Below are 18,276 nucleotides of genomic sequence, written 5' to 3'. Positions count from 1 at the left end.
AGTGAGGGAAGACTAGTGAGAATATCAGAGAACAGAGGTGAGTCAGAGAAAGATTGACTAAACGGCAGTAAGGTGAGTAAAGGAAGGAGAATGACTGAGGGAGCAAAGGAAGGGAAGAAAGGGAAGAAAACTGAAAAATAAGGGACTGGGAAAAGGTGAGTGCGTGACGTGAGAAAGAAGAAGGGTAGTTAAAGATGATGAATGAGGATAACTGTAGGAACTGAAGTAAGGGAACAAGGGTAAGGGAGGGTGAGTGAAGGAGAGTGAGGTTGATGAAAAAGGGAAAATAAAAAGAGGATAAAACAAAGTAAGCTTGAGACAAAGGAAGTGAAGGAGTGAGGACATAGAGGTAGTGAAGGGAAGAGTGGCAGAAAGGAACTGAGTAAGAGAGCAAAGAAAGGTAAGTTAGGGAGTGTGGGTGAGTTTTAGGGAGTAAGCATGATGAAAGAGGAGTGAGAGAGTGAGAGGATCGAGAGACTGAAGCTAAGAGACAGGGAGTGAGGGAAAGGGAGTGAGGATGTGAGAGGACAGAGTAAGTGAGAGAAGGAGTGAGTGAAGTGTAATAAGGTGAGTGAGAGAATGGGAATTATTGAGGGAACAAAGATAGGAAACAAGGGGAAGGGGAGTGAAGTAGAGTGACTGACAGCTGGAAAGTAGTGGATGGTAGAGAGGGAAAGGGCCGCGAAGGAGTGGTTAATGAGAATAAGTGAGGAAAGTGGAATAAGGGAAGGGAGGTGAGGGAGAGTGAAAAAAGGCCAGTGATGGTGAGTTAAGAGGATTGATAGAGGGTGGAAATAGGTAAGTGAGCATAAGAGAATGGGAAAATAATATATATTTAATAATAGAAAATACAAAATAATTTCAACAACATGTTACATGGTTTATTTTTGCTGTTCTCAGAATATATTGAATTTCACTTAAAACAGTGACTTCAATAGTACTCATCATATAACAGCGGGCAAAAAAAACACAATCAAAATGATTGAGTTTAAAAAACCCATAAAATCTGTCCTTAAATAATGTAAAATCTTGAAAAAACATATCTAAACTCACTTTTGATCCATCCACTTTTCCACGAGGCCAAATAGTATATAGAAAGTCCTTTTCTTTGGAAATTAGTCCAGAGTATTCTTAATTTCTCATTTACCCGAGTTTCTGAAAGAAAAGCTCCAACATCTTTTACATTATGAAACAAGAGTTTTATTTCCACCTCTATCTTACTTTTTATAAATATTTTGTATAATACTCACAGCACACACTATATGATATACATATATTATCTCTATGAGAACTACATGTTTTTTATTATCTTCATCACTCTCACTCAGAAAGTAATTTTGAACAGCAAACTAAGTTATATTAACTGCTGCAATCTTCATAGGCCAATTACCTTCCCTAAAATTTCGGTTGTAAGAACACTAGGTAAGAATTTTGTAAGTCGGAAGGCAAACGTTGTTTGAAAGTCAATTGAGTATCATTACAGTGTTTCCAGCATTTTTGACATTTTAAATAAGCTGTGTAATGTCCTGATGTTGTTGAAGGACCATCATGGTAAATAATTGCTGCAGTTGTAAAGGTTTTTCCTGAAATTGATAAATGAGAAGCCACAACATTTTTAATTAATGTTGTCAATTTAGTTCCATCAGGTCTACATCGTTGGAACATTAAAATAACATACTGTCCATATCTTTGTAAAAATAAAGTTGATAGCATTGCTGATTTACATTGAGTACAGACTATGCTTTAATTAGCTTGTCTAACTAGATTAATAAATGACACTGATTTGCAGTCTGGTAAAGTCAAATATATAAATCTTTCAGTGTCTATTGTAGTACTACTTGAAAAGGAGCAATTGTCGCAGTCATGCTGCCATTTAAAAGAAAGGCCAACAAGATTTTCTACATCTACACGTTCATCTTGCTAAACAACAAGCATATACATTAGAAATTCCTGACAATCTTGCTGAATATTCTGTGAAAATTGATTTAGACCAGAACATATGTCTAAAACATTTCGAATTTCAGAAACACTTTGTATTTTTGTTCTATCACTGCTACATTTCTGTAACACAGAATTTAATAAACAACAAAATGTTTGATCACGAATTTCAGCAATTTATTCTTGTACAGTTTGGAGAAAAAATAACATTAACCACTACATTAGCATAGCAGTTGACACCAGAACTATTTTCAAACTGAAATCCAACAACATATTTAACTGAATCCATTTAGTTTCTGCTTACAATTACTGGTTCATCTAGCTTTTTCCTTTTTGCTAAAACTTCACTACAATTTTTCTCTTCTTTTTCGGCCTCCCACACGCTTTTCAAATAGAAGATATTGAGGTAAATTTGGAGCATACTCTCTTCTTAACCTATTATATTCTTTTACTCAATTGAGATCTGCATTAATCTTTGTCTCATCAAAATCAATCAAGTACAATCCTGATAAAGTTCTGACTCGAGATAAAGCAACATATGCCATACCCTCCTTGAACACAGAATTTCCAATATTCACCAAAGCACTATCAACACCTAAACCTTGAGATTTATGAATAGTCACTGCATATGCCAAAGAAACAGGAAATTGTTTTCTGCGGACATATAAATATTTCATAAGCAAAAATCGGGCAGAACAACGACTGATTTGTTGTACTTCTTCAATACCAACACATTTAATTTTTATAAATTCAATTCCATCTCTATTTCGGTAATTCACAAAATCCACAACATGACCCATTGCTCCATTTACTAAACCTCTTTCCACATGTGAATTACGTCGTAAAATTATACAACAATTTAAAGATGCATACAGAGTCTTTTCCATACCAGCAGTTTTAGATATTGTCTTCTCTAAAGAATCCAATTTTGATTTAAACTTTTCTGACAAAATAATAGTTGCTCCTTCATGTTCAATTTTATCAATAGCTTTCAGTTTCACAATCTCTTGATTTTCCAACTTTAACATTTTAACACTTGGGGCCTTATTTATGAAGGCCTTGCGCCACCCGTGCGTCACTTTTTCCCATTTTAAAAGTGACGCACCGGTGGCGCAAGGCCTTCATAAATAAGGCCCTTGCTGTTCTTTCACTGGAATTAGTTGCAGTAGATCTCCAAAAACGATGATGTGTTTGCCTCCAAATAACACATCATAGTCTGTTTTAAGAATTTCTTGCATTCTTAAATGCACAAAAGCAAGCATTACATTTGATACCATGCTTACTTCATCAATGATAAGAAGTTTCATTTTCTTTAGGACTCTTGAAACTTCACAACAAGCTTCTCCAGATAGCTTGTGGTATTGTAATTTGTTATCATGCTCCACTGGCGGCATCAATAAGCGATTTAAAGTAATCCCTTTAATGTTGTGTGCTGCCAACCCAGTTGGAGCAGTAACAACACAAGAGAGCGATGACTCAGTTGTTTTCTGCAAATATGTTGCAATCGCTTTAATTAGGAAACTTTTTCAAGTTCCTGCTTCTCCACTCACATACAGTCGGACAGGTATAAATGATGTACATGAGCACCCTTTTTTCTCATGAGATAAACCATGCTCAATGTGTTCTGTGACTTCGTCATATATTTGTCTCTGCTTGTTGAAGAAGTTGTGTGAGTCACTTCTGACGTTTCCTCTTGAAGCTGCAAACTCCCAACTCCCTCAAGGATCAACCAACACAATCAGGAATACTACTCTGACTGAGTCAACTTTTCCCTAAGGGAAAGGGGAAGTGGAGAGAGAAACTAACAACATTTAAACAAACACTGGCTTCTGTGGTTGTCTCTCAAGGAAGTGTTCCAGGCCGTTGACCTTTCTTAAAAGATGCGCAACACTGGTTCCACGCAATTCTGTAGTACAATGTTTACAAATAATTATTCAGCTGTCAAAGCTTATTAACCTCAGAAAATGATTAAACACTCCAGTTTACTGACCATAGTTTTTTTTTTTTTTGGTCCTCATCTCACCTTACAAGCCTCTGCGGGTCTTATGAAGCCGCCTTCGTTATCTGTCGCCCCTACGGCTTACCGCACTCACTTGGGTCGTCCGACCAGTCCCATTGTTTTGTGAGGGACCATGGTGTAATCATAAGACCAATGATGTTACAGTAATCTTAAGTTCTTGCCCCAGCTCACAAGGGGGTGCCACATGTTCGAGATCTTATCCTCCACTCCATCATACTCCAGTCTTGCCATGGAAAATGCAGCTATAAGCCAATCCTCCCTTTGCGGCGGTAGGGGGTCCTTCCACCTCTTACACACTTCCCTTCTTGCCAACAATATCAAGTTCAATAATAAACCCCTGTCTTTCTGCGAAAGGTTCTGGCTGAGGCAACCATCATCTCCAAAGAATACCAATTGCATATTTTCTCAATGTTAGTGCTAAGTACGTCCAGTAGGTTGTCACCTACCTCAGCCCAAAACCTTGTAAGTGTTGGGCATTCATAAAAAATATGTAAGTCATTGGCAAGAGGTACTGCACATCTGGGGCATTTAGGGACGGGATAAGGAGCGAACTTTGCAATTTTTGCCGGGGTGTAATAAAGTCTATTGATAACAAATAAATGATTTTTTTTTAGGCTGGCGGGTTTAACAAATCTGTACAAGTTCTTCAGTGAGGATTCATATAAAAGGTCTGCTGGTGGCCCGAGTGGGGTTCCGGTCCAGACTGCAACAAGGGCAGGTGTCTCATGGTCCTCGGCCTCTAACAAACTATTGTACCACATAGAGATTTCCTTATTCAATGGGCGTGTCCCTTGCAGCAATTCTTCGATCTCTCTGTTTCCACTGATCTCCCACTTTTCTGCCTCATACCATGATGATAACTGTATGTACTTAAATCTTGAGAGCCCAATGCCAATCTTGGCCCTAAGGTATTCCCAAGGATATATCCCCCCATTGTCCAACAGTTCGGACCAAATTTTGACACCAGCCCTCTTTATCGCCAGTGCCAAACCATCCTGCAAGCAATCCGGGGTCCCTGGGGCATCCCATACAGGGGCATTATCGGAGTAGTAACCAATGCCCCAGCTACGCCTGAGCCTGCACTAAATCTCCAGAGATGTCCTTAAAACCTTCAAACGAACCCTCTTGAAGAACCTAGGTGATCCAAATGTATACAGAAATGCTTCACCATCTCCTCCTCCTTCTACCCGCACTATTTTGCCTAACAGCCTCCCCCAGGCTGATTCTCCTGGCTTTACTAATAGCATCCGTATGCTTTTAAACTGGAACGCTGCTGCATATAGCCTTACGTCTGGGAGCGCTAACCCCCCTTTTTTTAATCTGCGTCTAAGTTTTTTCCACGCCAGTCGGACCCCTTTGTTGCCCCAGATAAAACTGTTGATCTTACTCTGTACCTTAATCAGACTTTTACTCGAGAATGTCAGTGGAATTGAAGAGAAGAGGTATGAAAGTTTAGTGAGGATGACCATCTTTACTAAGTTGGTTTTCCCGTATATGGTCAAAGGGAGATTTCTCCATCTACTGAATAGACTGTTGATTTCTTTTACCACCCTCTTTAGATTTAGCTCCGGGATCTTTTCAATTTCCTTCACTATATAAATCCCCAAGTATCTCATCTCTTCACTTTCTGTACCTGCCCACTCCAAATTCCAACACATCACCTCCGTCTTGGCTCTGTTAACAAGAAACCCAGAAAGTGATCCAAACTCACTCATACGCTCTTCCACCCTTGTGATAGCTGTATCCGGGTCGCTTGTAAACAGCACCACGTCGTCGGCGTACAGAGCTATTTTTGAGCCGTATTGTTCTGATCTGAAAGGATAAATTGACTCATCCAATCTGAGCATCTGGGCCAACGGTTCCAGATATAGATTAAACAAAAGGGGTGAAATCGGACACCCCTGCCTCGTTCCTCTCTGAATGTTAAAACTTGTAGTGAGGAACCCATTCAGAAATATTCGGGCAGAGGCACCCTGATAACAATTCTGTAAGGTCTGTATAAAAATAGGGCCAAAACCCATAGCCTTCAGAACCTCCCATAAATATGCCCAGCATACTCTGTCAAACGCCTTGGCCGCGTCAACAGCGACAACGGCCAAGGGTTCTATCCTCTGGATAGCCAGGTCGATGTTGCCTATAAGAAGCTGTATTAGTTCCTGGATATGTCTACCTGCGACAAACCCTTTCTGATCTGGGTGTATCAACTTAGGTATCAGTTTGGCCAATCTCCCTGCTAAAATGCCCATAAAGTTCCTATAATCGGCATTCAGCAGGGAGATTGGGCGATAAGAGTCTGCATTTTTTGGATCCTTGCCTGGTTTCAATATCAGAACTATTATTGCCTCTTTCCAAGTTTTAGGGACCTCTCCATCCAAACCATAGATTGAATTAAAGGTATCCTCCATGGGCTCTAGGAGCTCCTCTTTGAGGTGCTTATAAATTTCCTTCGGGAGCGCATCTGATCCTGCAGCTTTTTTGTTCTTCGATCTATTTATCTGAGCTACGATCTCCTCTGATGTAAAGGGAGCCTCTAAGTTGTTTTTTCTTTCTTTTTCTTTCTTCCGAAAGAACTGGAAGTTGTTTGTTACTGAGAAAAGACTGAATCAAACAAGGTGAGGGGGCCAGGTCTTCCCTGTACAATTCTGAGAACATAGAGAGAAAACAGGTCTCCATATCTTCGGTCTTATTTGAAATTTCCCCGCAGGCCTTTATATTAAGTTCTTTTATGTCATTCCTAGCTCGGTCGGTTCTGGCTTTCCATGCTAATAAAGCACCAGCCCTTTCTCCATATTCATAATTCTGCATCTTACTGGCATCCCACTGCGCTTCACATTTGGCTTCTAGTCTTCCTCTGTATTCTGATCTTGCCTCTTCCAGCTTCCCCGAAATTTGAGTAAGTTGCTCCTGGTCCCCATTGCTAACTCCGTCTCTTTCTCTCTCCAATCCACCTATCCTCTCTTCGATGCCCTTTAATACCCCTGCTTCAATCTTGTTCTTATAACAGATGATTCCATGGAGTTTCCCCCTGAGCCAGGCCTCATAGGCGTCCCACACTACATCGGGTGTTGAGTCGGAGTTCAACACAAAAAACTCCAGGGTCGAATCCTGTACTGCGGCAATCACATCAGGGTCCTGCAGCTTGGTCCTATTAAGGGTCCACCTTAATGACCGCCGCTGTACCTCCTCAATCTGATATACAATATGTAGAGGTGCATGGTCAGACAGATGACTCTGGAGAACTTGAATCTCCCCTATGTTGGCTAATGAACCTCTATCTAAACAAATATAGTCAATCCTGGAGGAATGACGGTACGTTTTACTAAAAAAGGTAAAACCCTTCTCGTTTCCCTTTATTTCCCTCCACAGGTCAACTAGGTTCATATCGTGGATCATATTAACTAATGCCCTACGTACCTTTGCTGCCCCTTTATAATGACTTAGATTAGACCTATCCTTAAGGGGGTCAATCAAAACATTAAAATCTCCCCCTATCACGGATGGTGGTGACTCCAGCATCAGTATTGATTGTAATTTGTGAATATAATCTAGATCACTTGAATTTGGACCATAAAAGGAGGCACATACTATATTACGATTTTCAAATGGTAATGTAGCAGTCAACCATCTACCAGATGAATCTGACTGTGCTTTTTTTATATCGCATGGCGTCCCTTTTTTAATTAAAATGGCGACCCCTCTGTTTTGGGCTGTTTGTTTCGAAGCACCAAAACTCTTTACCCAAGTAACCTTTGAAAAAATTGCGATGCTTTCTTCATAGCTCAAATGTGTCTCCTGTAACAGACATATTTGTGCAGTTGACAATTCTAAATGATTAAGGATAAGCCTCTGCCTCCGAGGGCATCTTAAGCCATTGACATTCCACGAGATAAATATTGCCCCACTACTCCTTGAAGTTACCCCTGCCATCCTTCTCTTTTCCTACCTATCATTGTCGACCCTTTTGTGAGGCAAGACTTAACACATTTACATAGAAGGTTTAGATGAGGATGAATTTTTTTATCTTTTTTCCCACTGCTCCCCCACCACGTGCCCCCCCTCCTACCCAAACCCCCTCCCCTGACCCCGTGCCCTCTCTACCCATGAGGAACCCTCCCTACTAATAGGCAAAAGCCTATTCGGGCATCTATCCCCTCCTTGGAGCAATCATATGATCACCATTACTGTTTATAGAAAAAATTCCTACTAGTCGCACATTATTTTATTTAAAGACCCACTTAATCCATCTTAGTCTATTTCGCTCCCTGCCCCTCTTTTCTGTCTCTAATCTTGGCTATAAGGGTGTCAGCCTCCTCCCCTGACCTAATCACGTGCATGTGGTTGTTCCACATTACTCTCAGCTGTGCCGGGAACTTCAACTGTGCCTTAGCTCCTAATCCATTCAATACCTGCAATCTCTTCCCTAACTCCCACTGCCTTGCTGCAGTAATATGTGAAATGTCCGATCTTATATAAAAAGTAAAGGGATTGGAACTGTTGAAGTGTATTGAGCCTACTTTTAATGCAGTGGAGAGAATCTGTTCTTTTATGGAGTATGTCAAAAAGTTAACCAGAATTTTTCTGGGTTTCTGCTTTGTAGGATTTCTCTTGAAGGGGTCACGATGCACTCTCTGTATGTCATGCCGCAGGTCCACCTCTGGCATATCTTTTAAAACTGTCCCCTACAGTAGTGCTATGACAAACCCCTTGATGTCCTCCCCCTCCAAGGACTCTGGCACATTCAGGATTCTCAAATTATTCCGACGCGGATAGTTTTCCAAGCGTTACATGTCTTCCTTAAGCTCTTTATTTTGTACAGACAGCTTTGTAACCTCCGCCTCGGTAGTTCTTACCGACTCCTTGATCTTAGGAAGCTCCAACTCCATTAACTCAGTCCTGAGAGTAACTTCGTCTACTCTCTTGGTCAATTCTTCGCATGAAGCCTTAATTGCTGCTTGGTTAGCCTCAGAAACTGTGAATCTGTTAGCCATCTCGGCTTGATTGATTTCAGATACCTTAAACCTACCCGTGATTTCTTCCTTCATGGCCAAAAGAATATCGACCAGTAAACCTGCATTTGCATCTGGTTTACTTGTGGGCAACACAGCATCCATACCCATACCTGAACTATCAGAGGGGTCAGACCGAGATTCGGATACATTTTGTGCTATGCTCGACATATCTGCGCTTCTGACCAATATTGCGGTGCACTGCGTATCCTTTGGGCCTACTTCCTCTAGAGCCGAGTATCGATTGCTTAAACCGATGTCCGCGTGTACTATTACTTCTGCATCTACTGGGAGAAAACAGTTGTCAATGCAGTTCCCATTAATACCTCCCTGTATTGGTCTCTTTAGGGTATTTATTTCTGGGTTTACCTTTGAGACTGCTGAGGTGGGCTGAGAGCACTTAGGGGGTTGAGTGCCCTTACTTTTCTGTTCAGGCTGGGTATCAGGTAGTTGCTGGGCTGATTGGATTTCCAAGGGGGAGCGGCTGGAGGCAGATGTTGTGGTAATGGTGCTAGACATTACTTTGTAATAAGATTTAAGTGAGGGGGTAACTTTTATATTTCCTTCCGCCACTTTTGCCCCTTTATTCTTCCCCCTACTTTTGATGGTTTGGGGGCTTAAATACTCTTCAGAGGTGTTTAACTTGGTTTTCCCCCTTCTTGCCCGCTCCTTCACTGCCAGAATGGGCGGTGAAATGCGTGGTGGATAAACAGAGTTTCCTTTAGATGTATTGAACACAGTCCTGGCTCTTAATGTGTATCTGTTCTTTCTCTAGGGGGACTGACTTTCCTCGGAGCTACTGGCCCTGGTTGTACTCTCTTTGGCATTTTTGCCCTTGTAACAGCCTCCCTCTACATCCATGCACCTTACTGAGTCACTTGTGACGTTATTAGCGCTGAATTGATGGTGATTTAATCCCTGTAAAGTGCAGGCACCTTCTCCCCCTCGATTACTCTCTGCCTCCACCTTGTATATGACACAGCCCGCACCGCCAGCACTGCTTTGCCCCCGTATCTCACTACTTGCGGTTTTTACTTTCCTCGTCACCTCGGCTCCGCAGACATTCCCGCTGGCTCTGCCACCGCTGACCCGGAACACCAGGAGCGCTGAATCACGCCTCCTCCTCAGCCTGGCCGCCTCCTCCCACAGCCAGTGTCGACTCTCAGAGGCGTCGTTGCCGCTCTCAGGTGGTTCGCCCCAGCTATGCCCCTTTTCTCCGTTTTCGCCGGTCTCCCACCTCTGACCACTGCTTAACCGGAGGCAACCATGACTCGGAGGATTCGGGAGCATACTCCACGTGCTGGCCGTAGCTAACGGTAAAGCTCAATTTAATTTAATTACAACACAGGGAAAATTTGCGGGTGCAGGATATAATCACATGGGTCTTTGTGTTGAGTACATTTCTACGCAGGAAAACTAGCTACTCCAAGGAAAGGGAAGGTGACCACGGCCGTTCAGCTGGCGGCCGCCATGTTCCTCGTTACTGACCATAGGTTTTTGTGGCCCTTGTTCACACTTAATCTGAAACTGAAATTGCACTGTCTCAATCTCTAGACACCTTTAAATGAATATAACAAGTCAGTTAAACATTACCAAAAAGATGAGTTAGTAAGTTAATAGGGTTAAGTGAACTTAACTTTTTTCTTTCATGCAATTGGTCATACCTGAGACTTCTGCAATTCTTCAATTCAAAGGAAATCTGCAATAGGAAGATAATAAAATAACAGCAACCTACTCCTAATTAACTGTAGTTTATTTAGTAATTTCCCAGTTAACTTTCTTGAAAATTAACCTTAAAATTCTGAGTCAATTTCAAGTTTCAGGATTACACAAGACGACCAGTAGCACCCCTAACAGTTCCTCCCCCCAAAGGTCGTCTCACAGGTCGAGGTTTGTCAGGATGTAAGGCATGAAAAGACCTAACAAGTCTAGGGGCAGGAACATTCTTTTCTGGTTCCCAAGATCGCTCAGAAGGATCATAACCCTTCCAATCAACCAAATAAAACAAGGTACCCCAAACTCTCTTTGAATCTAAAATAGATTTAACCTCATATTCAACATGATCTCCAATAACCACTGGCGGTGGTGGATTATCAGGTCGAGTAGTAGGTTCAAAAGGTTTCAAAAGGGATACATGAAATACAGGGTGAATGGCATACTCTTCAGGCAAAACTAATTTTAATGACACAGGATTCAGAATTTTCTCAATTTGAAAAGGCCCTATATACCTTGGTTTCAATTTTCTAGGACCCTCTAACTGAATGTTTCTTGTAGACAGCCAAACTAACTGACCTTCCTTGTACAAAGGAGAAGGTTTACGATGAGAATCAGCTGTTCTTTTCATAGTTATCTTACTTTTAATCCACTGTTTTCTAGCCTTTTCCTGAATATCCATCAATGATGTCAGCCTGTCTGTAACTGCAGGCATGAACTGTTGTTCTTCAGGTAAGAGAATAGGAAGTGATCTTGGATGTTGACCAGTGAGAAAATAAAAGGGAGAACAACCCAAGGCCGAATGTGTGGTGTTATTATAAGAAAATTCCGCCCAAGGCAAAACTTCATCCCAATGACTAAAAGAAGTTGTTAACAAACATCGTAAACCCTGTTGTACATGCTGTTTAACCTTTTCAGTTTGCCCATCTGTCTGCGGGTGAAAAGAAGAAGACAAAGCTAACTCAATTCCAAGTTGTTTACTAAGGTGTGACCAAAATTTTGATATAAATTGAGGACCTCTATATGAAATTATCTTTGAGGGAAGACCATGAAGTTTTACAATATTTGATAAAAACACAGTACTAAATTCTGCTGCAGTTGGAATTTTGTGTAAAGGAATAAAATGTCCCATCTTAGATAACAAATCTACCACTACAAGAACCGTAGTATAACCATTCGATTTAGGAAGATCAGTAATACAATCTAGACTGATTCTGTGCCAAGGTTGAGGAGGAATAGTCATTGGATGAAGTAAACCCATTGGAGCTGCATGTAAGGCTTTTTGTCGTGAACAAACTGGACAAGCTTTCTCAAATTGCTGAATTGCAGGAATAATTTTTTCCCACTAAAAATGACGCTGATGCTGACATAAATCCAAAGTTTTATTAATACCAGGATGTGCAGCAATTGCCAAATCATGATTCCATTGCATTACCTTATCTTGTAAATCTTTTGTGGGAATAAACAATTTATTATTGTGATAGAAAAGACCCTCTCTGATAGAATTCCCTTTCTTAGATAACCACTCATGAATATTATAAGTCTTTAATTCTTCCTTAATAGAGTCTAAGAAACTTTCAGAATGAATCTCAGCAGCTATTTTCTCCTTGGGCAGAATACTTGGCGGTTCTTTAACCGAATTAAAATCTTTTTCACAAACTAATCGTGAAAGTGTGTCTGATAACAACTGCTTATTTCCAGGCCAATACGTAATTAAGAAGTCAAATTCACTAAAAGACTGTAACCATCTCATCTGTCTTGGAGTGAAAGCCTTTACAGTGGAATAAAATTGTAAATTTTTATGATCAGAATATACAGTGATAGTATGTTTTGCCCCCAAAAGATGATGTCTCCATTCCTGAAACACATCTTTAATAGCTAAAAGTTCCCGTTCCGCAATTGTATAATTCTGCTCAGCTAACAATAGTTTTCTAGAATAGAAAGCGATTGGATGTAAATGACCAGTAACTGAATCCTTTTGAAGCAACACTCCACCAATAGCTGTCTGCGAAGCATCAGCTTCTACAAAAAATGGCCTATCAGGATCGGGATGAACCAAAATTGGAGCAGAGGTAAATGCCTTTTTTCAATAAAGAAAAAGCTTGATCAGCTTCCTCAGTCCAAGAGTAGGCTTTCCCCTTTTTTAGCAACTGAGTAATGGGAGTAACGATTTCAGAAAATTTGGAAATGAATCGCCTATAAACATTGGCAAATCCAAGAATTCTTTGTGTGTCTTTTACTGAAACAGGAATTGGCCAGGTTAAGATTGCTTCGTCTACTGTTGAAGAAGTCCTGTGAGTCACTTCTGACGTTTCCTCTTGAAGCTTCAAACTCCCAACTCCCTCAAGGATCAACCAACACAATCAGGAATACTACTCTGACTAAGTCAACTTTTCCCTAAGGGAAAGGGGAAGTGGAGAGAGAAACTAACAACATTTAAACAAACACTGGCTTCTGCTGTTGTCTCTCAAGGAAGTGTTCCAGGCCGTTGACCTTTCTTAAAAGATGCGCAACACTGGTTCCACGCAATTCTGTAGTACAATGTTTACAAATAATTATTCAGCTGTCAAATCTTCTTAACCTCAGAAAATGATTAAACACTCCAGTTTACTGACCATAGGTTTTTGTGGCCCTAGTTCACACTTAATCTGAAGCTGAAATTGCACTGTCTCAATCTCTAGACACCTTTAAATGAATATAACAAGTCAGTTAAACGTTACCAAAAAGATGAGTTAGTAAGTTAATAGGGTTAAGTGAACTTAACTTGTTTCTTTCATGCAATTGGTCATACCTGAGACTTCTGCAATTCTTCAATTCAAAGGAAATCTGCAGTAGGAAGATAATAAAATAACAGCAACCTACTCCTAATTAACTGTAGTTAATTTAGTAATTTCCCAGTTAACTTTCTTGAAAATTAACCTTAAAATTCTGAGTCAGTTTCCTATTTACACATATCAATATACATTACAGGTAAAATCACAAATGTTCTTTTGCCTTAGCCAAGGCTTGTTTCTATCCCTAGCAGTCAAGTCTATTAGCCTTTTTCTTTAAATACTTCGAAGGCTCTTAGTTCAATTAAAACTGTTGTTTCTCTTGGGGCGCAATTAGCTCTTCAGTTCAATTGCTGCAGAAATAATTAATCTTACTGTCCTTCCTCATGCTGCTAGGCGGCGAACAGGAGACTCGAACTGCCTTCCAGTGAGGAGATAACGAAATCCGATCTCCCAGCTGCTATGGAAGAGAAACCTCGGATCTTCGTCTTCAGCGAAGACCGAGAATCTGCTGAAATTGTCAGCTGTTTAAAAGGGCACGACTAGGGACTGGAAATTAATGTGGTTGGAAAAAGGGGGCTCGGGTTTCATAAGTGAGGAGGATTTTCGGTAGTTTTCATGAGTCTCTAGCTCAGGAACAGAAGCGCTCGTCAGGGCAACAACGAGAGACGAAGCGCTGAGCCGTTGGCAGGGGAAACTATTTATAGACTCAGTCACTAGAGCTAGCGCGAGCCCCTTTTCAAAGAAGACTCCAGTCATGAGAGCTAGCGCGAGCCTCTCTCATAAAGAGCGCACAATCTAACAAGTTTAACTCAGAAATCATTTCACATGGACTAACAATCAACAAGCATTGTCAAATGCAATTTCTAAAGGTTGCATTTACATTGACTAAAATAGGAATTTACATTCCAATAACAATTCCAGTGTTTCTCACTAACAATAAATTGAACTTTAAGATTCACTGGATATTTACTGAATCTAAATTACACAGGATTACGCAAGACGACCAGTAGCACCCCTAAAACTGCTCAACGTTTAGTTCTTTTTCCAAATCTTCTTAGTGAACTCCATCCTCCTGAGCTTGTTCCATGGCTCTTTCAACTTCATCCATGGCAGTGGTAGCTTCATTTTGTATAATTGCTCCTCCTAGTGGATCTTGACTCAATGAAGCAGAACTCTGACTATCTTGAGAACTGTCTCTAGCAATCTCTTCTGCAATTGTTCCTTCTTGCTGTATTTCCTTGTTCAACATTTGCAGATAATTTTAAAAAACAGGACATTCTATCATATCCTTTGTTGCATTGAACGAATCTTCATTAGTAAGAAAATCTCCAAGTAGTTCCTCTTCTGTACGCCAAGGCTTAAAGAGTTGCAAAAGAGCTAAGTAATAAAATTTCCTTTTGTCTGGAGAATCACAACTTAATTTTTGATGATTAATCAAATGGCCTTTTCTTTGTTTCACTAGACAGCCTTCACAACCAATTACAGCATCTACACCTTTATTGATGTCTTCTATGACGTTCTTTTTAAAAAATATAGGTTTGCAGAACTACATAGAGACAAACGTTCTCAAGGTGAGTACCTCTATTTGGATAGTATGTATCCAACATGTTTGTCTTCAAAATATCTGTACTGTCTGGTTCTTTCTCCGCCAAATACTCTATTTCTTGTACAGATTTCAAAACTCGGTTTCGTGTTGCAGCAAGACCTAGACTCACCCAAATGATAGTTCTATATTTGCCATATAGACTTGCTGATGATAACCGATCAGAACATTCATATGCTCCAATTTCTCAATGCGACAACATCTTCAAACTGTAACTGTATAATTTCTTGCTTAGACTCTTTTCATGTGAAATTTCCTCCCACATTTCCTTCAGTTCCGTCTTTTCTGATTTTGTGATGTAAGACGTCACATATCGAGCCACAGCAATAGAGTTGTCAGCCACATATTGAATATCCATGTTAGCATTCCACATGGACAAAATGACTGGATTGTAGTCATTTATGAATTTGGATTCCTCATTTCTTCTAAGGTTGTATGTATTTTTGGGTGATTTTATTCTCACAGTATGTCGCAGAGAAGACATAAAATTGTTGACTCTTCCTTTCGATGTTACTGGACGTGGAAATGCAAAACGACATTTCGTGTAGAACTTGTCCTTGGATTTGTATTTTTGACGACAGTATTTCCCACAACGATGGGTTTGAAAGCGTAAAACTTGATGTCTTAAATTGTTTTCTTCTGTATTTTTCGGAACAGCACATGTAGAATACTGCTCAATGAAACTCATCTCTTTCTCATCTGAATCTGTTCTAAATTTTGGTGCATCTTTAATCCATAGCAGCATATGTATATGAGGAGCACCTCTTGTGTGATACTCCTTTCTCCAAAAGAAATCCAACACCTCCCCAAGCGGAGGATTTTTTTTGTTTGTAATAAAAGACATCATAGCTTCAAACCTATGATTGAAATACCTGCATACATTAGCTGGATCCAAAGAGCACAGTTCTCCAGGTGTCTTGTATTCAATATTTTCAATGTTTTTATTTGCCTCTCGTAGAAATTCAAGTAAGACTTCCCAAGCATACTCAGCACAGCTAAGAGTGAGGAACCATGTAGGAGTTCCTACGTTTCTCAGCATACATTTCAATTCCCCATGACTACGGTACCAATACTCGTTAGTACCACGCTGACATGCCATGAGAATAATTAGCTGAGATTTCAAAACACTGTCTTGCAGTTTCACTTTATCCATAAAATCCCTTGCCGAAACATTTTGTAGATGTGTTCCACTTTTCAGTATATGGTTTACTGCATAGGAAAGTCCAGACAAATCACTCTCAAACAGTAGAGGGAACAAATATGGAATGCATTGACGAAACCTTGGATCTTCTGCATATAATCTTGAAGTCCGGTATTCAGATGCAGGAATTTGAACAGGTCGGTCGTCATATCGTCCACCTTCACCTGTTGGAAATAACTGTGGAAAACAACGAGCTTCCAAACTTTCTTCCCATACACTAATGGGACTTCCTTTGGCTTTTTTCATTCGAAAGAAGTCAATAGCATTCCCCATTACTTCTGTGGAATGCAATGGATGAACACTGTAATGTTCATAAATTTCTTCACTTCTAGAGACATCGACTTTTTCTATTTGCCCAGCAGAGACATCAGTGCCGTCTTGAACAGTTGTTTCCTCTTGTCCCACATACACATTTTTATAGTACTGATTATTTTTTACCAAATACAACGTTGCCTTTTTAACTTTCCTAACATCCAGTAATTCTTGCCAGATTTTCTTACTTTTTTTGGAACACCATTAACTAGAATAACCAGAGGTTCCTCTTCTACTTTTTCGACACCAATTGTATAGAGGCAAAAAAACAACTCTTCCCTTTAATCCTCTCTGTAAATCTGAAGGAGGCAATTTCCCTGTCTTAGGCTCCATGCGAACAATAGCCTGAAAAGGATGCACACATTGAATCAGAATAGACTCATAGGTATTTAAATCCATCAATTCAAAACGAATGTCTAGCAACTCCAGATTATTATGAACAGCTCTAGCAGGCATTCTGTTTTCATTTAATTTATTATAGCAATATTTACAAATACGTTGATCAGAACCCAAATCAAAACAATTTTCAACCAACAAATAAGTTGCAGAATCCTTTAACTCATTATTATTTATCTTTTTGCTTTTTACATATAAATCAACTAATCTAGTCTGATGCTTATAATGAGTTCGTCGACAACACACACAAGTAAAATTAGGCCTTTCACTTGAATTCACCTTAAACTTTGTAATTTAATTTTCAAATCTTTCAGTACTTAAAATCTCTACATTCTCTTCTACATTACCTTCTATTACTGTATCAATTTCTGCACTAACCTCTTTTTCACCAAAGTAACAAAACTCAATTTGATCACAAATGTTTTTGACATCTAATTCAGTTCCATGCAAAAGAGCATTGTTTAATTGTTTTAGTTTAAGTGCTGGACTTTTTGCATAATACAACCTTCTCACTAATTTCCTCACTTTATTATGATGCACTGCTAACATCCTAAAATGGTGGAAAACACTCTGATATACTTTTCTTGAAAGACAAGCCAGTGAATGCCCTTGCTAACCTGTTTTTTCTCTCACTCTACAAGGATCTAACTCTTGTAAAATTTTCATTTTTTGTTTCACACTTTTCCTAGTATATGTCCATAAGAAAGTGCTAAACAAATCAATTGAATGCCGTCGCACACTAAAAATACTACTACAATTCCATGTATACACTGGAGCCTTAGGTCATCTCCCTAAAACTTCATCAGCTAACACCTCTTCTGTATTTCTAGGCACAATCTCTTCTTTTTCAACCGGACAACCATCTTTCACCTCATATGCTCGACCACTGGTGTCAACTGCATGCAACAAATCGTTATCCTTAAAGTAACTTTCTTCATTAAAAAATGGCTCACAACTTGAACTATGCTTCCATTCTCCAGAAAAAACATCACAGAAATTAGTCCGATTAATTAATTTCCTCCATTTACATTTTGATTTGAACACATTGATTAACTTATCGAGTGTACGAATTCTATTCATTACTACACTAAACAATTTATTTTTCACTTTAAATGCTTCATCCACAATCTTAACTATGTTTTTTTTTTCTTGTAAAAAGCGGTCTTTTTTTCATACCTCTTTACATTTTTTAATAAATTAGATATAATTCTGTTATAAAACATTTGTCTACGAATTTCAATAAATTGATTTCTTCTTCTTTTGTTATTGAAAATATCATCTCCTTGTACAGGTCTAACATTTTTAGAGGGACA

Source organism: Lissotriton helveticus, chromosome 2_1, assembly GCF_964261635.1.
Source record: "Lissotriton helveticus chromosome 2_1, aLisHel1.1, whole genome shotgun sequence".
Lineage (NCBI taxonomy): Eukaryota > Metazoa > Chordata > Amphibia > Caudata > Salamandridae > Lissotriton > Lissotriton helveticus.
The sequence above is the reverse complement of the archived record's forward strand: the minus strand, read 5'-3'. Positions refer to the sequence as shown.